Here is a 23,718-nt window from a genome sequence, read left to right as displayed (position 1 = left end):
TTCATTTGAAATAACAAAAATCTCAGGATAGTGAAAACTATTCTCAACAATAAAAGAACTTCTGGGTGAATCAACATCCCTGAACTCAAGCTAATATTACAGAGCAATCATGATTAAAGACATCATGGTATTGGTACAGAGACAGATAGGTAGATCATTGTGAATATGCAAATATGAACCCACACACCTATGGTCACTTGATCTTTGACAAATGAGCTAAAACTATCCAATGGAAAAAAGACAATATTTTCAACAAATGGTGCTGGTTCAACTGGAGGTCAGCATGTAGAAGAATGCAAATTGACCCATTCATTTTCCCATGTACAAAGCTCAAGTCCAAGTGGACCAAAGACGTCCACATAAAACCAGGCACACTGAAAATAATAGAAGAAAAAGTATGGAAGAGTCTCTATCACAGGGTCACAGGGGAAATTTTCCTGAAGAGAACACCAATGGTTTATGCTCTAAGATCAAGAATTGACAAATAGGTCCTCATTAAATTGCAAACCTTCTGTAGGGCAAAGGACACTGGCAATAAGACAAAATGGCAACCAATAGATTGGGAAAAGGCCTTTACCAATCTTACATCTGATAGAGGGCAAATATCTAATATATATAAAGAACTCAAGAAGTTAGACTCCAGAGAATCAAATAATCCTATTAAAAATGGGGTACACAGCTAAACAAAGAATTTTCAACTGAGGAATAGTGAATGGCTGAGAAGCATGTAGACAAATGTTCAACATCCTTAGTCATCAGGAAAATGCAAATCAAAACAACCCTGAAATTCCAACTCACACCAGTCAGAATGGCTAAGAATAAAAACTCAGGTGACAACAGATGCTGGCAAGGATATGGAGAAAGAGGAACATTCCTCCACTGTTGGTGAGACTGCAAGCTGGTACAACCACTCTGGAAATCAGTTCCTCAGAAAATTGGACATGGTACTACCCTAGGACTCAGCTATACTACCTACTACTGGCAATACACCCAAAAGATGTTCCAACACATAACAAGAACACATGCTCCACTATGTTCATAGCAGCCTTATTTATAATAGCCAGAAGCTGGAAAGAACCCAGATGTCCTTCAACAGAGGTGTGGATACAGAAAATGTGGCACATTTACATAATTGAGTAATTAGCTATTATAAACAATGACTTTATGAAATTCTTAGGCAAATGAGATGGAACTAGAAAATATCATTCTGAGTGAAGTAACCCCATCACAAATGTACACACATGTTATGCACTCATCGATAAATGGATATTAGCCAAAAAGCTTGGAATACCTAAGAAAAAATTCACAGGTAATGTGAAGTTCAAGAAGAAGGAAGACAAAAATATGGGTGCTTCATTCCTTCTAAAAGAGAGAACAAAATATTCACGGGAGGAAATATAGAGACAAAGAGTGGAGCAGGGAAGAAATGGTCATCCAGAGACTGCCCTACCTGCGATCTATCCCATGTGCAGCCACCAAGCCCAGACACTATTGTTGATGCCAGGAAGTGCTTGATGACCGGAGCCTGATGTCTCCTGAGAGGTTCTGCCAGAGCCTTACTGACACAGATGAGGATACTTGCAGCTAACCATCATACTTAGCACAGGGACCCCAATGGAGGAGTTACAGAAAAGTCTGAAGGAGCTCAAGCGATTTGCAACAACACTGGAAAACAAAACAAAACAGAACAAAACAAAACAGTTTCAATTAACCAGATCCCACCAGAGCTCCCAGGAACTAAACAACCAAACAATGAGTGTATGTGGAGGAACCCATGATTCCAGCCACATACGTAGTAGAGGATAGCATTGTCCAGCATCAGTGGGAGGTAAATCCTTTGGTCCTGTGAAGGCTCATTTCCCAATCTGGAAGAATGCCAGGGATTGGTGTGGGAGTGGATGGGTGATAGTGGGAGCTTCCTCGTGGAGGAAGGGAGAGCAAGGAGATGGTATGGAGGGGGTGAAGAGGGATAACATTTGAAATATACATATTTTTTAATTAAAAAAATAAAAAAGAAACCTGTTTTTAACCTCTAATTAGGGGCACATTTTCTAATGAGAAACATTTTCTTTGTATTACTAGCCTTTATTTTTGGATTAAAATGCAGATTTTGAATGTAATTTGAAAAGCAAAACCACATTTCTGCACATCTAAAGCCATTTACCACTCATATTTAGCCTTACTACTGTATTTACTAGGCCAAAATAATGAGAATTGTAAAATTCAGAACAAAATTTTCTAAATATCACAATGTTGTGACTGTTGACCTGAGTCCAGCAACTAGGCTTCTTATATTTGCTTTGTTTGAAAATTAAGGTATATGACCACATAAAGGACTATCGTTTCAATGTTCCCTTGACTACTCTACAGTATTGAATTATTGGAGGAAAGGAAGGAAGGAAGAAAAGAAGGAAGGAAGTAGTCAAGGAAGGAAGAAAGAAAGAAAGGAAGAAAGAAAGAAAGAAAGAAAGGAAGAAAGAAAGAAGGAAAGAAAGAAAGAGAGGAAAATTTAGAGATCATTGATTGTAAGGTTCAGGAAACCAGATACCTGCTACAAATTAGGGTCTGTTAAACATTAGAGGGAGCTATTCCAGTGAAGTCACAATGCTAGGGTCACTTAAACATAACCCAAATAATGATAACAAGAGAAGATGTGTCAATAGGGGTGAGAGATTTCCACAAGTTCCCACCCCTTGTGGAAAGGCTACATGAAACAAATGAATAAGTTTTCTCCATGGATGAGATTCCTTATAGATTATCCAAACACATTGACCAACCCTAAACATATATGCATTTAAGAAGAAATAAATTTCCTCAGTAGGCAATATTTATAAGTTATATATAAAATATTTGTAACAATAATAATTAAAGAAAAATTAGATCATGAATTTAAGAATCACAGAAGCATGGGAGAAATGGAAGGAGGAAAGAATATGGTGAAAAATTATGTGAACTTGGGGTTCCTGTGTGAAATTCTCAAAAACTAAATAAATAAATAAAATAAAGTGAAACACCAGCAACTGAAACTCCACCCACCTATTCACCCACACAATAACAACATCAACAACAACAGCAACAAAAGCAACAACAACAAGAACAACACCAACTTTAAGGACAACATCCGGGAAGTTTAAGTTAGTTGTACCCTTGATGACAGGGATTTATTAAGAGAAAAATAGAAGAGTGTTCGGCTGAGATGAGTAGCCACAGACTGATCATGTACTCACGATTAGTAAAAAAATGTTCCAATGCTAAGACTCAAAGCGAATTTGAACAAGATGAGGATTTGAAGGGATGCATCACTAGTGAAATAAGGCTGACTGCCAAAATCATTAACTTCATTCCTGAGGGAGTGAAGGGTTATTATTCACCACAGATTTAAACACCTTAATTCTATAACTTTAATTCATCTAGCTGCTGTCATAGAGAAAAAATTTAATTGGATGTCAGGAAAATTTTTACTTCTGCATAATACTAAAAGTTGGTATTCATTGTGGTTATCTTAAGAGATTTTTCACCAAAGACCAACATTTAAGGACAGCTTTTTACATGAAAGACAGCAGTTATAGGTGGCGTTTATTTCTCAAAGATACATGGAGAAAATTGAAAATAAATCCCGTAAAGAAAAGTCTGTGAGCCACAGCCTCTTGAGTTGCAGAAATGAAATTTATGCATAGGCTAAAGTCTGTGTTAAGTACATTTAGACACATAAATATGGATAAAGAATTAATGACATTGTACCCAACAATATTGACAAATGAGTTATTTTGTTTTATGTGTAATATTCTCTGATTTTTCCTGTATACCAGACATCAGATCATGAATTACTACTTCCTACTAGGTATTATATTAGGGTACAGATACTTAAATCTCAAAGATTCCAGCAAAACAGTAAAGTTCTTCTTTTATATTATGTTAAGAATCATTCAAAAATATTCTCTTAGCACTCATATACATCTATATATTAATGCATATTAAAGTGTATATATTATATGAAATTTACATGAATGAAGGTTATTGATATTGTATTAGTAATAATTATCTCTTAACATGTATATAAACCAATCAGGATATTTAGTCTGGTTCAGCCCAGACACGTCACTCATTTGAAAGTTTATTAACAAATGCATTTAGCAATATTTAACATTGATTTTGACTTTTAGATCTTAATTTGTTGTAGAATATCTGTTCAGGCACTTTTAAGATATATTAACTTCTGTTTGGCTCTCAGGCTTTGTGTCTGTTCCTATCAGTTGCTGGCTGAGACCTCTCTGATAACAATTGTAATTAGCTCCAATCTACAAATACAGCAGAGTATCGTTAGAGATCATTTCACTGCCCTTTTCCCAGGGATGTTTGGTTCTCTCCTAGGTCTTTGGGCTATCAGGCTTCTGGGTTCTGAGCATCCAAGCAGTGTCAGGCATGGGTTCCCTCTTGGGCCATGAATATCAAGTGGGACCAATTACTGGTTGGCCAATCCTCCAAGTTCAGTACCATCTTTACCAGAGCTCATTTTTGCAGGCAGATTCAATTGTAAGTCAAAGGTTTTGTGCCTGGGTTGGTGTCCCAGTATCCCTACAGGAAGCCAGGCCTGGTTCCAGAAATTGTCCGAGTCAAACTAAGAATCCTCCATCACTAGGAGTCTTTGCTAGGATTACCGTTATATATTACAGGGAGTATCCATTGCACAAGGTTTCTGCCTTTCCCCCCAAATTCCATCCCCACCAATTTCAGTCATCAGTCCTAGTAGTCACTCCCTTCATCCTCACCACCTTCCCCCAAACGAACCACAAAATCTATTCTAATTTTCCTACTCAGAGAGATCCATGATTTTCCCTTGAGTGTTCCTTGTCACTTAGCATATCAAGGTCTGTGGATTGTAACATGATTATCCTTTCCTCTACAGGAGCCCAAGGAATCCCATGGAAGAGTAGAGAAAGTATAGTGGGAACCAGAGCATATCAAGAACAACACAAGAACAGGGCCCACAGAATCAAGTAAGCAGGGTTTATACAGGTTCACAGACTGAAGCAACAATCAGGGAGCCTGTCTGGTTTAGACATAGGTCACCTTCATATATGTTATATTTATGTAGCTAGGTCTTGTAAGACTCCTCACAGTAGAAGAAGGGCCTATCTCAGAGTCTTTGGTCTGCTTTTGATACCCTTTTCCTCCTATTAGGTTGCTTCACTCAGCCTTGTTATGAAAGTATGTGTCTAGTTTTATTGTAAATTGTTATGCATTGTTTGGTTGATATCCCTGAGAATCTTGTTCTTTTCTGAAGAAAACCAGAGGAGGAAAGGATCTTGAAGAAAGAAGAGATATAGGGGAAGAATGGGAGGAGAGTACAAAGGGGAAATCATGGTCAGGATATAATATATGAGAGAGGAATTTTAAAAATATATTAGCATCTACTGTATCCTCTAATTTATTTGAATTTTATTATATCATAACACTGAATAAAGTGTTTATATAGAAATTAATAGCATAAAGATATACTACTCATGGGGCTTAGTGAAATTTTGAATTTTTTCCTTCCCTACCTGTGAGACAGAAATATAAGGAACTACTCTTATATTGAAAGCACAACTCAATCTGTTTGTTTGTATTCAGTTCCTCTCTCCCACCTTCTCTGTCTTCCAATTCCATCTTCTCTCTGTTTCATCCCTATTCTCCTTCAATGTATTATGTAAATGTAAATAAACATACATTCTATACTTAAGTGTTTTGGAAACTTTCATTTTTATTGCTTATTTTATTTATTTATATTTCAAACCTTTCTCAGTTTCTCCTCTGCAAATTCCCCATACTATTCCCTCTCTCCTTTTCCTCTATGAGGATTATCTCCCTAACCCTATCCCTGCCTCATCCTCTAGTGCCCCCTTACACTGGGCTATCAAACCTCTACAGGACCAAGTGACTCCTCTTCCAGTGATGCCAAATAAGGCTATCCTCTGCAACACATGTATACTCCATATATACTCTGTGGTTGGTGGTTTAGTCCCCGGGAGCTCAGGGTGATCAAGTTAGTTGATATTGCTGTTCTTCATATGAAGTTGCAATCTTCTTCAGCTCCTTCAGTCCTTCTCCTAAGTCTTCCATTACAGTCCCTGGGCTCAGTCTGATGGTTGGCTGTGAGACTTTGCATCTGTATTGGTCAAGTGCTGGCAGATCCTCTCAGTGGACAGCTATACCAGGCACCTGTCAGCAAGCACTTCTTGGCATCAGCAATAGTGTCAGGATTTGGTTCCTGCAAATGGAATGGATTTCTAGATTGAGCAATTTCTGGGTAGCCTTTCCTTCATTCTCTGCTCCATTATTTTGTCTCTGCATTTTTTAATACAGGAACAATTCTGTGTTAACTTTCTTTTGCAATGGGTAGATGGAACATTCCCTCAGGTATGGGCCATGCCTATCTACTTGAAATGGTCCCTACAGGTTCTATACCCTCATTTTTGGATATTTGGGCTAATCCTTGTTGGGTCCTGGGAACGTTGAACATATCTGCCTAGTGGAAATTTTGCTGAACAGAGAACACCAATGACTCAGGCTCTGAGATCAACTATTGACAAATGGGACCTTATAAAATTGAAAAGCTTCTGTAATGTAAAGGACATTGTCACCATGACAAAATAGCAATGTACAGATTGGGACTAGATCTTTACCAATCCTACATTTGACGGAGGAGTAATATTCAATATATACAAAGAACTTAAGTTAGATTCCAGAGAATCAAATAATGCCCCCCTCCCAAAAAGAAAATAATGTGGTACAGAGCTAAATGAAGAAATCTTAACTGAGGAATCTCAAATGGTTGAGAAGTACCTAAAGAAATGTTCAACATTCTTAGTCATTAGGAAAATGCAAACCAAAAACAACCCTGAGATTCCATCTCACAGCACTCAGAATGGCAAAGATCAAAGACTCAGGTAACAGTAGATGCTGGAAAAGATGTTCAGCAACTAACACTCCTCCATTGTTGGTGGGACTGAAAGCTGGTACAACCATTCTGAAAATCAATCTGATGGTTTCTTAGATAATTGGAAATAGTTTTACCTGAAGTCCCAAATATACCACTCTGGGGCATATATTCAAAGCATGCACCAACATATAACAAAGACACATGCTCCACTCTGTTCACAGCAGCTTATTTATAACAGCCAGAAACTGGAAACAACATAGATTTCCCTCAACAGAAGAAAGGATATAGAAAACTACTATATTGCACAATGGAATATTACTCAGCTATTAAATACAATGACTTCATGAAATTCACAGAAAATGGATGGAATTAAAAAGTATCATCATGAGTGAGGTAACCCAGTCTCTCTCTCTCTCTCTCTCTCTCTCTCTCTCTCTCTCTCTCTCTCTCTCTCTCTCTCACACACACACACACACACACACACACATACACACACACACACACACACAGTATGTACTTATTGATAAGTGGATATTATACAAAAAGCTCAGAATACCCATTACCCATGATACAACTCACAGACCATGTGAAGGTCAAGGAGAAAGAAGACCAAAGAATAGATGCTTTAATCCTACTTAGAAGGGGGAACAAAATAACCTGGGAGATAGAGGAAGGGAAGGATCTAGAAGGGAGAGAGGAAAGGGAAGAAAAAGAGGACAGGACCTGGCATGTGAAGAGACAGAAGAAAACAATAGTGGGTCAGGAAATTGAACAGGAACAAGTAGCAGTGAGAGATGGAGAACTAGGGATAGACATTAGAAAGTCCAGATGCCAGGGAAGCAAGGGGTTTTGGAGAGTTTCTAATATGTGATGGGATAGTTTAAAATTTTTCACAGAAGTACAGTATTTACATCCTTACCACCTTCCCTCTTCCACTTCCACATCCTACAATGTTATCCTCTCAAATTCACGTCCCTTCAATAAATATATTGTAATACACATAGCGCGCGTGCGCGCACACACACACACACACACACACACACACACACACACACACACACAGCACAGTGAAGTTCATTTACTCTTGTTCACATATGAACATGTATTATAACTGATGACTTGGGACTTGATAACCTATTCAAATTTTTTTCCTGAGAAAAGCTCATTCCCTTTCTTGCAGCAGCCACTGTTTGTGTATAGGTCCTTAGGAATTCCCAAATATTTTTGTTCATATATGAAGATTAGCTGCAGAACTAAATATAAAGAAGACAAAAAATTTAATGTCTTTGGAATGCAAAGAGTTGTGCTTCTTCAACACACAAAGAATTGTCACAAGCCTTTGCCATGATGTACCAGCCTTCTGGCAACTAAGGTAAGACATTCTAGCTTTCTTATCCATATCCATATTTTTCATGGAAAAAAATACATGTATCTCTACTTTGCCCTCAGCATCAAAGTATCTGCTCTTCTTTCCCTCTGTTCTCTCATCATCAAAAGTGCCTATTACATACAGAAGTGGAGTATATTGTATAGCAAGATTAGTCATTTTAGCAGATCTACAATAATGTATTATGTTCTCTGAAGGAAGTTGAATATGTTTTAAAATAAACTCTGGAAAGGAATCCTTAAGTTGAAGAAGATGAGCCCAGGGTCACTAGGCTCTTCTTTTGCTAGAACTTTGAGTAAGATAATCTGGTTTAGTCTGTTTTCTTTTCATTGTTAGTGAATACCAAGCAGTGTAGTTGCTGTCATGCATCCATGACACAATTTAAGAAGAAAGGAACCCCCCCTAGGAGAAGAAACTCAGAATATTTGCACAGGTGCTCCACAAGAGGGACAAAAACTTCAGAGCTAGAGTCAGAATGTGGGGTGGTGATGTCTCTACTACACTTGATCGAGTTATCATTCTGCCTTTCCCACACTTAACATTTACTTTTCTAAATGAACCATAACACCAAAATAATCCCATGGAATGAAATGCATTTAAGTGTTTGCTTTGTAACTCAGTAGAAACTACAGGAGTTGGATAATTACTTCTTATATTAGCAGTCTTTTTTATACAGCTTTATGATAAACAGTCTCAAATACTATGTTCTCTGTAAATTATCTAATCTTTACAAGAATAATTAGGTATATAAAGATTGAACAAAGTATAGAGTGACTCAAACTACAAAATTGAGTTTGAATTTATAACCTTGAGTTAGGTGAAATTTTCATAGAAGCTTTTTATTTTTTTATTTCTATTGAAAATAGATTATGCCCAGACCTTATCTGATCCCACAGCACTCTGTGCCCAAATCCTTAGGGTAGAGAGCTGGATGCTCTGAAGTGCAGAAAAATCCTGAGACCTCAGAGGAGACCACCACTTCTGCTCAAGAGATACCTACCTAGAGCCTTCCGGACACAGGAAACTAGATGGAGTCAGGGACAGGATCTTTCCAGATTCTGCCTGCAACCAGCACTTAAAGTTATTTTCCAGGAGCGCTGACACACCTGAGAGCAGAGGTAAGACCACCACTTCTACTCCGAGGGACCCCAGGACAATCAGGACACAGGAATCCAGGAGCAGTCTGAGACTGGAACTTTCAGGGTTGTGCCTGTGCCCAGGCCTGTCTCAGTCCCACAACTCTCTGTACCCAAATCCTGTGGGGGTGAGAGCTGGACTCTCAGAAGTGCGGACAATCCCGAGATGTCTGGGGAGACCACCACTTCTGCTCACATCTCTAAGATGGACCCGACAAGAGCCCTCTGGTTACAGGAACTTGAAGCAGTCAGGGAGAGGATCTTCTGGTCTTTGCCTGCAGCCAGAGCTGAAAGTCAGTCACCAAGAAAACTGACATACCTGAGATCAGAGGTAAGACCACCACTTCTGCCTTGAGGGACCTGCCTGGAGCCCTCAGGACATAGGAACACAGGAGCAGTCTGGGACAGAATCCTACAGGTTTCTGCCCGTGCCCAGAGCTGACCTGGTCCCACAGCTTTCTGAAGCCAGATCCCAATGGGAAAAAAACAGTCTCCAGGAGTGCTGACACAGGCTTACAGGAGGGACAAGCCACTGTCCAGCTAACACCAGAATCAACCAGATGGCTAGAGCAAACACAGGAACCTAAGCAACAGAAACCATCATCTGAGCACAATTCTCCCACCAAAGCAAACACTGGATATCCTAACACACTGGAAAAGCAAGACTTGGATATAACATCACATCTCATCATGATGATAGAGGACTTTAAGAAGGACATAAGTAACTCCCTTAAGGAAATACAGGACAACACAGGTAAACAGTAGAAGAACTTAGAGAGGAAACACAAAAATCCCTTAAAGAATTACAGGAAAACATAAACAAACAGGTGAAGGAATTGAACAAAACCATCCAGGATCTAAAATTAGAAACATAAACAATAAAGAAATCACAAAGGGAGACAACCGTGGAGATAGAAAATCTAGGAAAGAGATCAGGAGTCATAGACACAAGCATCACCAACAGAATTCAAGATATAGAACAGAAAATCTCAAGGGCAGAAGATACCATAGAAAACAATGACAATCATAAAAGAAAATTTAAAATGCAAAAAGCTCCTAAACCAAAACATCCAGGAAATCCAGAAAAAAATGAGAAGATCAAACCCAATGATAACAGGTTTAGAAGGGAGTGAAGCCAGAAGCTGGAAAAAACCCAGATGTCTTTCAACAGAGGAATGAATTCAAAAAATGTGGTACATCTACACAATGGAATATTACTCAGCTATCAAAAACAATGACTTCCTCATGAAATTCATAGACAAATGAAATTCATAGAACTAGAAAATATCATCCTCAGTGAGGTAACCCAATCACAGAAAAACACACTTGGTATGCACTCATTGATAAGTAGATATTAGCCCAAAAGCTCGAATTACCCAAGACACTTCACTGCTTTCATTGTGTCCCATAAGTTTGGGTATGTTGTGCCTTTATTGATGTCTTTTTTTCTTGGTAATTGTTCCACTTTCATTCTGTTGTGATATAATATCTTGACAAAAACAACGTAAAGGAATGATGTGGTTTTTTCAGCTTATAACTCTAGGGTATATTCCATCAACTGAAAGGAAGAAAATATCAAGGCAGGAAATAGAATACCTATTCTGGACCCATCTACAGTCAATAATAAAGAAAATAAATGCATTCCTTTTTGCTTGCACCTAGCTTTCTCCTTATATTTCTTTCCATCATTTAATCATTCATGGGAAACGTGTAACCTACAATGGGCTAGATATTCCTTCATTAAATAAGAAACATTACAATTCCCTAAGGATATGTCCACTGCCCAACTTCATATAATAATTCATCATTAAGACTCTATGTCCAGTACTCCTGAGTGTGTCAAGTTAATAATTACCTCTCATCAGCACAGTAACTTTCTCTTGTCTCATGATCATTTCTATGATTTTATGTTCTAGAAGGACAAAAGCTGGAAGGGTCCCTTTCTATTCTAGGTCTTTCTTGGGGATGTAGAAAACATCTATTCTTCTTTCTATAGTTCCAAAACTCTTCCTTATGCTGACATGAGCATTGTGAGATTGTCCCAGATGTAGAGGTAAAAATGCAAGTTTCTGAAAGAAATATCAAATGGAAGCTCAGTGTTAGCATGGATTCATTTGCTACTTGCATCTGGCTCTAATTCAAGGCAAAAATCCCTGTTATCTCCAATGAGAAAGGACATGTCTGCCTATTAGTTTTCTTTCCTTTTTGTTCCTCCAAAATGTTAAACCAATGTGAATTCATTAGATTAATTAATTAACTGATTTCTCCAATGTATAATTTCAGTTAAAGGGAATATAAATCACATAATACCACCCAAGGTGTCTGAAAAACTGTCCCCTGGTACTTCTGTTGCTCAGATTGTTTCTCCACCCATGGAATCAGAAAGATTCTAGTGACCAGAAAAAAAAACTGACACTTTACTGCCTGACATATTCAGAGATCACTTACTTCTTTTTATTTACTGACAAGTATATCTTAAAATAGTGCCTGGGATATATCAGTAACTAGAAATTATTTGTGAACCTAAATTATTGGTGAGTCCTTAATTTATAAGAAAAGTAAACCCAATTTCACAGTGAAATCTGGATTAGGAGGGAAAAGTCATTTTCCCAACAAGAACATGATAAACGTCATGAAAGATAGTGGTCTCTAAAATAAACTGTGAATATTCTAATATAATTGATACAATCATCTATAGGAAAGTATAATTTTGTCAATTAATGAACCCTAAGTAGCTGGAGTGACTATGTGTGCTAAATTCAATCTTACCACCATCACAGTTGCCTGTATCGTTCAAGAAATACATCAGAAATCCTGAGCTACCAAAAGGCTCTTGTTTACTTTATCTACTTTTTGTGTATGTTGTACAGCTCAGATACACTCAGACATTTTTTTGCTTAATATTCTAACTCACATGTTCTTTGGATCCTGAGGTAAAAGGCTGAAATAGAGGAACTGTGCTCTTCTAAACTTAAGAATAACAGAGCAGAGCCATTGCTTGTGGTCCACAAGAGTACACTAAAAATGTACTTTGCATAAAGGAAAGCACTAGCGGTCACATGTCAGTTTATGTCTGGATTACGTCTTTTCTGTTTCAGCAGTGCTGCGTGTATCTTCTTACCTATATTTCCTCATCCTACTCCTTTCCATTATTCCAGGTAACAGAGTCCTTTGCTTATGCTCCTCTTGGTCTTCAGCATGACATCTGAACAGACGTTTGTATGGGAATAAGGAGAAGTACTCCCACATTTCATAATTCTAAGCAGCACAGATAGTGGAATAAGAGCGTGCATGTCAGGCTCACAAAGGTTTTTCTTGATTATAGATGGAACAAGCAGGAGGACAACAGGGTGACTGCAGCAGCCCTCAGTATGCTGGTTTTGCTTTAAGGTGACAATTAAGTCTGAGTGTTGTATCCCCATGAAGAATATCATTTTAGGTCCACCCCTTCCATCTCCGTGTTTCATTTATGACACATATGATAATAACAGCAAAATCCTTTCTAGTTGTTTAAAGAAGACTCTTCTTGCTTAATTGTTTACACATGCCACCCTATCCATACCAACTTCTTTTGCTGATCTACTTCAGAAAATATCTACAGTGAGATTTTAACATCATTAGGGCAGAAAATCTTCTAAAATCTCTTATGTATTTTCGACATGATTAATCACAGTGGTGACAATCTAAAATGAACAGTATTAACTACTGCTAGGAAAAAATTAAGCCATGTGGAAATAAATGTATGTCAAAAAACTGAATTTATATTCTCACACAAAAATGGATGTTTAGGACATACAATACACAGATTAATCCAGCTGTAGTTGAAATATTGAGTGATTCACTCAATACTCCTGGGCAGTTTTAAAATGTTTTATTTATAATAATATAGTAGTCAAACCTAAAGCATGAGCTTCTAACAACAAACTAATGATGACAGCACAGACATTCATAGTGTATAAAAGTCAAAGACCAAATCATATTTTACTTGTAGTAACGACATAATTTTAATTACAGTAACTTGTGTACTAAGTGCACATGTAAATAGTACAAATGTTAGTATAAGTGGTGTTGGATGGCACTATTTTTTATTGAATGTTTATTTACATTTCAAATGTTATCTCCTTTCCCAGTTACCCCTCTGCAAACCCCCTTCCCATTTCTTATTCTTCTGCTTCTATGAGGGTGCTCCCCTAACTACCCACCCACTTCCACTTCCCCTCCCTGGTTTTCCCCTATACTGGGGTATCGAGCCTTCACAGAACCAAGGGCTACCCCTCACACTGATGCTACATATGCAGGTAGAGCTACGGGTCCCTCCATGTGTACTCTTCGGTTGGTGGTTTAGTCCCTAGAAGCTCTGAAGGGTCTGGCTGGTTGATATTTTTATTCTTCCTATGGGATTGCAAATCTCTTCAGCTCCTTAAGCCCCCCTCCCACTACTAAAGCTATTGTTTATGCCTCAAAAGATTTCCTGAGATTGGTGCAAAATGAAAGACTCTCTTTTCTTAAGATGCCTTCTATTTCTAGTGAGCCCAATTTACACACCTTCTACTTGAGGAATATCACATAGTTCTTAGCAAAATTACAATCACTACTTCCTCTCTCTATATAAGACCCTGTTCAGCATACACCAGGGGTTCCTGGAATGTCTCTCCATGCAAATGAGACATTCCCAAAATGTTAAGCTCCATACAATGATTTACATTCACCCTGAACACCCCTTCCCACACTTCAAGGTTCATGTAGGCTTTCTTTACTTCAAATAAGGCACAGGCAGCTTTTCACTGAATTTTATCTAAGAGAGCTGTTTGATTGAATACCATCTAAAGAGCAGTAACATTGAAATCCTCAGAGAAGACCTTCTTCAGGCACTCACTGGACGAAGATCCTGCCAACCCACACATTCTGGACTCTGCTCCTGAGTGGGAAAGTGAAGCATAAAATGACAAAGGGGCACCTGCTCATGCACACAATTACACTATAAGTATTGTGAGTTGTCACTTCATAACAACACTGTAGCTAATAGGAGGACCACCAATAATAACCAAGCAATGCCCTATTTCTATTTTATAGAATGTAATACAAATTAATAAAAGTAGATCATGTACAGAATACAGTGAATATTTTCATATTCCACATTTATCATGGTTTTAGGAAATCGTATTTTTACTGCAGAGTATAAAGCATTAAGTTTAAGGTTTTATAAACACATTATTATGACGCAGAAAGAAATTAAAACTGATTATGTCTAGGGCAATTCTCACTGACATTAACCATCAAACAGAATATAAAGCTAATGTTGATATTAGTGGGTTGAGATGACGAACAAATTAGTCTGTGATTCAGACTATCTTAGTAATAATTAATAAGGCTTTGATAAGATGTGTGACTGTAAAATCAGCAAATTGCAACATGAATACCGTGGGAACTGCAGTCTTGTTAAGAACAAGTTCATAATTTAAACCAGCTGGAGCCTGTTTCATCCTGCTGTAGCACGTTGCTAGCTTCTGCAGAAGTCAGTGATGACTGACATATCTCAGATGGAAACACACATTACTCTTTCCCCAGGTTTTATCTTTCTTCCTTTCCTCTTTCTTAAGGGTACATATTTCCTCCTCTCTTGATACAAGCAGAAACCATACCATTGAAATGATAACAGACTCTTCTCAGATTAATGACTTCTTCCTTCAGTTAAGATAAAACAGGAGCAAAGATTTCTCTCACAGTCTAATCAGGCACCATTCTGCTCATCTTTTTTTCTTTTTTCTTTTGGATTCTGTTTTTTGTTTGGTTGTTTGTTTTGCACTCTTATCGTAGTTACTTAAGAAATTAAGACATCCAGGATTTGTTCAAATGTACCAAAAAGAGTTTTGTTCCTGTCCATTCTTGGACATTCAAAACCAAGTATAAACATATCACCTTAAAAACACTATAGGAAAAGAGTAGATGACCATTCCTTGAAGTAATAAAGAACATCATATCCCTGAACATGAGATCTAAACATTGTTATGTCTGGGAAAAATAGAAACTGGTTTGACTCTAACATATGGGCTAAGGACACAAAATGAATTCAGGTATATTCAGATATATTCAAATTACTACTCCTCTGAGAAATTTTATGATGCCAATCCCTCTCATATTCTCACATGGCTCATACTTGAAGCAAGAATAATAAAATATTTTATAAAATACTATGTGAAAAGTACTCAGCTCAGTGCACATTAGTCCATTGATAAAGAGTAGTACTGGATGTTACTCAATGCCAGTCAAATAAGGTACTGTGGGAATTTGTAGATGTGTGTGAAGCATCAGTTGATCCTAAGACCTTCCTTATATTACACATGTCTGATATTAACATGGACATCCAGTAACAAAGGAAGCGAAGCCAAAGAGAGATTAAAACTCCCCTCCCCTAGTGAATACCATTAATGACAGGCTCTTCTCAATTGTGATTCATTTTGTTTCTAACTACACTTCACTTCCTCTGACTCTTCAGCTAAGTATTTCCCAGTAATATTCATACTGCAGGCTTTCTATCATCCCATCATTAATGTTTCTGTTCCAGAGTTAATAACATACTGAACAAGCTGCTAGTGATAAATCAAGAACAACACCACTTGTTGATTTATGTTCTCACATCAGAGGCTTGCTGGAAGTCAAATATTCATGATTTGTAAGCAATTTTGACATAGTTGCCACAGAAACAATCTTAAGGCCCTGTAAATGGTGGTGTGAGGTAATCAGAAATCCATTAAGAGAAACAGGGTATTGAATTCCCACCTCATTCTATACACAAAGCTGAAAATCCTTTGTACTAGAAACTTATCTGAACTGTCTAACCATGAAAATTTATAAATATACTGTCAAAACAGGTTTATTCCTTTCAGTATGGAAAATTTTATGAAACTAGGCAGAAAGGGTAAATCTAATTAAAATTCCCTTAAGTCCCCAGATATTGGAAAGGTAGGGAAGAGATAATATAGATGAGAGAAAACTGTTAAAATATGTTTACAATGAAGAAAAATTCAGCATATGTTAACAAATTTCTACCTTTCAAATCTTGATAAGGTACATTAGAGATGAGCAAAATAGTTCCAAATATTTTGTTAAATATCTAAAATATATCAAAATAACAATCATTAAAATTCATGAATCCCATAAAAATCACAAAGAGATGATAAATTGTGTTTCTTACATATCAAACATACATGCGTACCAAGTTGTAAAACTAAACAGGTCAATAGAAACTTTATTCACACATTGGAAATTAGTGTAAATTGGAGAGGTTTTAGCAATAAGTATGAACTGGAAAAGATCAAGTAAAATCTCAAGAAACATAACCAACAATGTCTATGGAAAGATCTCCACAGTTGAGAAGAGACCAAAGAAGGACTGACAAAATCGTGGCTAAATGCACTGGATTATGTTCCCCTCAGAGGATTTCAAATAAAAATTAACAATGGAGTAAAGAATGCTACAAAATAAAAATAGATAAGTATCCAAGGAAAATCTCAGTGATGTAAATAAACTAAAAAGCAATGCACACAACAGGCGCTGTTACAATTATGAGCAAACTACGTTACATTACATGCTAGTTTATTAATAATTGATAGAACTAAATATGTAGCAAAGAAAAACTCAAATCAGGAATATAGAAGATGCTTAGTACTAGTGATGCAATGGGAAAGCTGGGTACGCAGCCACATACCTGGAACTGAGAGGACTTTTGCGAGTGAACACAGGTTTACCCTGACCAAGGCCAATCTGGGTTCAACAATAAATTCCAGGACAGCTAAACCTACAGTGTGCCATGTTGTCCCCCAAATAAATACATATTACATACATAAATACAAATTTTAAAAGGGGAAAATCTGGATTTGAGAAAAATATTATCTTATTTGTGTTGGTGTTTTCATTGAAAGGATTTGTTTGTTTATTTTCATCAACATTTTCAAGAGTTCTAGAGTTCCAATTGGAGCTAGCAGATGGATGTAAAGAGATAAATGTTTCAACATTTTTAATAAAAATATAGATAAGTGTGAGTGTGAGAACCCCGGTGTGTCTAGAAAGAAACATTACACAACGCATTTCATTCGATCTTACATTATGGACTGAACTGTCCAAATTTCTGCACTCATGACTTGGTGACTTAGAACCAGAGAGTGGACAAACAGAGAGAAACTATTTGACAAATGCTCTGTATAGAGTTAATAGATGTTCTGTGGAGTCTTCATGAAAGTGGGTGTCATCATGAAATTCAAGATTTCTCTCTGTACCTTCCAATGAATGCCACCGTGGAAGCACCAAGAAGACTGGAAAGTATATGGTGCCAAGGAGAAAGCAGCCTGGTGAAGTCAGATTAGAAAGCTCAATGTTATAATTGCAGCTTCACAAACTGAGACTTGTTCATTTGCGTCTACTTCTTTTTTTTTTATTTTTTTTATTTTTTTTGGGGGGGATTTTTTTTTTATTAACTTGAGTATTTCTTATATACATTTCGAGTGTTATTCCCTTTCCCGGTTTCCGGGCAAACATCCCCCTCCCCCCTCCCCTTCCTTATGGGTGTTCCCCTCCCAACCCTCCCCCCATTGCCGCCCTCCCCCCATAGACTAGTTCACTGGGGGTTCAGTCTTAGCAGGACCCAGGGCTTCCCCTTCCACTGGTGCTCTTACTAGGATATTCATTGCTACCTATGGGGTCAGAGTCCAGGGTCAGTCCATGTATAGTCTTTAGGTAGTGGCTTAGTCCCTGGAAGCTCTGGTTGCTTGGCATTGTTGTACTTTTGGGGTCTCGAGCCCCTTCAAGCTCTTCCAGTTCTTTCTCTGATTCCTTCAATAGGGGACCTATTCTCAGTTCAGTGGTTTGCTGCTGGCATTCGCCTCTATATTTGCTGTATTCTGGCTGTGTCTCTCTTCTTAACAAGAATAAGTTTAGAGATATCCATCAGAGGATTGTTAATATGATACTAAAAATTGTTAGAATGAACCAGATTATCCAGAGCAGGAGTTTATAGTGTACAGGTCACATTATGAAGAAATGTAATATTTAGGTGTAGATTTTGGAGCAGACATGACAACACATACAGAGAAACAGAAAACCATGAGAGACTGATTTTATTCTTGCAAGAAAACAGGATCTATCTTGAGGAATCAGCATTGAACATATGGGGCAGGCAACGTGGGGCCCCACACTCTGAAGGTAGATGTGGAAGAAGGAGAATGGCACAGTCATCCCTGCATATATCGTGAGTTAGAAGGCAGCTGTGGTACACGAGAACTTGTGACAAAATCCATAAAAATTCCAAAAATCATAAAGCAGTAACAATGAGGTAGAGGAAGAGGGACTGTGCATCACGTGGCTCATCAGAATTCACTCAGACTTACAGTTTGTATGTGCACATATTTTTATGCTTTTAAATGCACATTGTAATTGCATTTAGCTATGACAGAGAGGAGCCAGAATGTAATATAAAAAAGAGAAAGGAATCTACAAGAAAAGTTTATAAATTCTAAACCCAGCCTGGGACGTGTGATTGTCATCCATTTCTTGGAAGGTAAAGGAGGAAGGATCCGCAGTCCTCGTTCATTTTCAGAGACATCAGAGATTCAGACCAGTCTAGGCTATGTGAGAATCTCCCACACACACACACACACACACACACACACACACACACACACACACACACACACACACACTAAGATACTCAGAGAGAAGAGAGAGACACAGAGAGACGAAGAAGGGGAAGAGGGAGGAGACAGAGACTTGAGAAGGAGGAGGAAAAGAGGTATATGTGCATTCTACCTCTGATACAATGAAGACAAACTTGGTGGATGTAGACTCAAGACCTTAAAAATTCAAATAACTTTCTGAATGGAAAACAAGCACTTGCTGATCACCGTCACTGAGGATCAGCTAGCATTTTGATGCTGCGATGTCCTCACGTGGTTGTAAACATTATGTCAGTCACATAGGAGTTGGAAATCACAATAGTGGTTTCTTTCTTAAAGCACAAATATAGTCTTTGACTGTCAAGAAAATTTTTCAGGTTATACCTCAAATCTGCAGATCACTTTGTCAAATCCAAATAGAAAATGGATTAAAATGCATTAATGATAAACAGCATAAATTGAGGTCAGGAGTTTGGAGTATTGTAACACAAAAATAAGTGACATGAAACCTGTTCCTACCTACAGGAAGTTTTTTCATATCACTCTTTAAATTCATAAAAGATGTGGATAGTGGCTTGAGGATAGACTGCTTACCAACTAGCTAGAAAGTGCGTCTATGGTGGTCCATCATCATGGGACTTGTTAATGTCCTTCCTCTGTATGACAGAGTGGTGTGTGGTTTTGCTGTAACTGTCATTTGGGGAATCATGAATCTTTAATACCTGTATTAGGATAACGGGTAATATTCACAACACAAAGTATTGCTTTCCTTTCCATATTTGTTCACATATAAACAAAGCAGAAATATACAAAGTACTTGTTGTAAATAGAATTCAGAAAACATGAAGCTGGTCCTGTGGGACTTCATCCCTTGCCTCTACTGTGGTTTGATGTGAAAAGCAGTTGATTCTACTACCCAGTAGGTGGTGCTTTCAACCAGAGATCAACAATACAGGCTCTGCTTCTCTTCTTGGGCCTCTTAGTAGTAACTGTCTTCCAACACACATTTGAAAAGTCATGGCTTTTTCATGGAGAAAAAGAATATCATCATAAGCACAGAATATCAGGCTAAGGATGATAATGAAAACAATAAACAATTCTCCAAACAGTGCAGCAAGAGTGTGACACCTTCTATGTTTCTGTATTTTTTTTTCTCAAAAAATCCATACTTACAGTTAGGCGGCTACTTCTTGTGAATTGAAACATTCATTCTTTGATGAAGGCCATTCAGACCCAGGAAGTAAATGGTAAATATTGAAACTCATGAGTTTCACCAAGTCCCCCCCTCCCCAGGAGGTATACACAAACAGTAGCAGCTTGTAGCTGCAGGTTGGGGCTGGGGGTGGGGTGCTAGTGTCAATGGACAGCCTGAAAATATTCCAGGAGCTCCATGATGCATTTTCAGTGAGATATCCCATTCTAGGATGATTTAGATGCCTCTGTATCATACACAATCTTCTAAATAACTTTAGTAAATATGGGAATTCTATAAGTTATATCATAATGGAATCATTTTCATGACCTATTGTCTGTGCCATATTTGGAGTTTACTTCTGTCTATATTTCCTCAAGAAGACCCATACAGGAGCAGACATGAGAGGTTCATTCTTATCATGGATTTTCTACGATCATTTTACTTAATCCTAAAACATTTTAAAAAACTCTCTTGACAAATGCAGATATTCAACATTATGACTTCAGGAAACTAGTTTAGATATCAACTATCTAAATGTTATGGCTTGAGCCCATGTTCCTAAGGGCTCAAATATTGGAATGTTTCACCAGTTGGTGGCTCTATTTGGGGTGTTTAGAAGACATAGCCTTGCTGCAGGAAGCTTGTGATTATGAGTATGCTTTGTGTGTCCATGTAATCTGACCCCATGTCCAGTTCTTTTTTTCTGTTTTGTGTTTAGGTTAGGCTTAGGAGTCATTGCTGCCATGCCTGCTGCTTGTTGCCATGACTTCCTGACATGATGGACCATGTATGTAGAAGCACCACTCCAAATAAACTTTTTCTTGTATAAATTGTTGTGATGATGGTGTTTTATCACAGCAACAGAAAAGTACCTTATTTGGTACTTAGTGCATGCTTTTATTATATCCATAAATTGTACTTCTTGGGAGACAACAATACATCTTTTTAGGGAGCCTGATCTCCAACTTTAGTACTTACCATCAGTTCAAGCAACCAAGAAGTGTTTCAGAAACAGGAGGAAGAACCTGGATGTGTTCAATGTTCAAAAATGACAGCCCAGAGCAGAGTTTTCCAATGCTGATAAACTAGATGTGAAGGAAATTAGGACCTTGAGAGCAGTTTCTGTTCTGCCATTGCCATTTCCTTCTACAAGGTAGGCTGTGAAAGGTGAGTCCACTTCCTCTAGGTTCTCCCATAGAATCTTGACTCCTTTCCCCAAAGCCAGCCATAGACACATATTGCAAAAGTATCCATGTGACTTTGCCTCACATCCCTATCTTAGAGTTGGCAGTGAAGATCTTTCAGGTCCCCATCATCTTTCAGTAGATTCTAAAAGCCTAATTCTAGAAAGGTTGCCTTGTTCCTTGAGCAAGTGAACTATTAGGGAATGTCAGGAGGATTTAAACAGCAAGGCAAGGCTAGGTTTCCTCTCTCAGTCTGTTAGCACTAATTAGATCACACTCTTTATCCAATCACATTTCCACACAGCTGCCCACCCTCAAGTCCAAGCATAAAAATGTATACTTTCCTATGCATCTTTATGTTTTTAATTTATGAAGGTTCCTTTCTCATATTTATTAAAATATTGGCACGCTGTTTGCCTTATTAACATAATTTTGTGGTAGGAACATTAGGTAAGAACTTAGTGATTAGTAAAGCATTATTTAGTACACTTTTTGCCCTACATCAGCTTTGAATTATCTTGTATTATGAAATACAATATCTAATTTAGATCAAAAAATAGGAAGGAGAGAACAAGATGCTTACACTTAATGTTGATCTCTAGGCTATTTCTGACCTAATGCCTGTACTCTCTCATCTATCCCAGTGAAATCTCACAGAGAGTGTATAGGACCATACTCTAATGAAAACAAACTAACCAAATCACCAGAAAAGAAGCATCCCCTGCAGCAGTCTAAATAATTTTTCTTGAAATTATAAAAATTTTATAGTTGAGCAGCTTAGCAAAAAAAAAAAACTTTGATTCATCAGTTGATTCATCAGTTTAATCCAGAAATATATGTAAAGAGACATTAATTAAATCATTCTGGACCCAGAGAATTTTATTTCCTATAAATAATTATTCTCAAACATATCACCACAGAGAGTCTATCAGGGATAGTATAGTAAGTTAAAATTTAACATTATCATTCTGAAATAAGATACCAAAATAGAGATGTTCCATAGTTGAACCTAATTCCCTATTATTAAATTCTTAGGTAAAATTAAATTTGAAAATAGTATCTCCTCATAAATTAAATTGCCATGGCATTGAATTCCATCTAAAGTCAAAGTATCTTCATGGCGAGAGTAGATTAAAAGTCTTTTCCCCTCTGCTATGCTTTGCGTTCTCTTCCCATAGTACTTCCCATGACTTAGTGTAGGCGGGTTTTATTCAATGGCTGTTCTACTGAATTCTAGTGAGTTGGGTATTTGATTGTGAGGTCGTGAAACTACAAAAGTTTTTAGTACAAAATTTCTACATAATTTCTAAAGATATTTGTCTTTGTACTCTAGGCCCAAATTTCTTCAACATAACTGTTTCCAGTAGAGGATGCTTTTATTATGTACTCAAATTTCTGAAGGTAATATATTCTTCATGACTGATTTATTTTCAATATATATTTTTCCAGCCAACACTTGTGATGATATCTCCATTACGTGTATTCAAGATTTAGTTCTTGTGGTTCTACTTATGTCTTACATTTACTACACCTACTGCTCACCTAATCAAGGCTCCATTGCAATTTGAGGTCTGGGTTACAGCATCACCCTTTATAAATATGAGATTTCTCAGAACATAATCTTCATCTTGAATTATAAAGCATTTGCTTTGGTGCCTCTTTGTCTCATCCTTTGATCTGACCCATTTCTTCCATAACATGTATTTCTCTTTCTGTCTTGCTTCTTAAAGAAATTAACTCATTAGATGCTGTTTTATGTCCAGCATCCCTGGATATCAAATGATATTTCATACTTCAGGAGCTCCTACTACTGCCGACAAGTACTCTTCCTCAATACTGGGTCACAAACAGTACTGCATTCCTTGCCTCTATACTATCAATGCTCAGCTGTGCACGATAACACAGTTACTCTTTTGTCTCTTCTGATTCCCCAAACCACATCTGTGTTAAATTGTCCTTAACATTGAAAATGATGAGCTGGTCTAAGTCACCATTATATCATTTACTTTGTCAGATAAACCTGTTGATCTTCCTGTAATTATTCTTGAATCCTTTCATCTAAATGGTAATTTTATAAATTTATTTTGAATAATTACAGATGCAAAAATTTGCTAAGGTCATTTAGAGAGATGTCATGGAACATCACTCATTCTTTCCCAATCATTTATATCTGAAACAAATACAGTAAGATATCAAGCCCAGGAAATTGCACTTGGAATGTGTGTT

Source organism: Rattus norvegicus, chromosome 8, assembly GCF_036323735.1.
Source record: "Rattus norvegicus strain BN/NHsdMcwi chromosome 8, GRCr8, whole genome shotgun sequence".
Lineage (NCBI taxonomy): Eukaryota > Metazoa > Chordata > Mammalia > Rodentia > Muridae > Rattus > Rattus norvegicus.
This window is presented reverse-complemented; position numbering follows the sequence as displayed.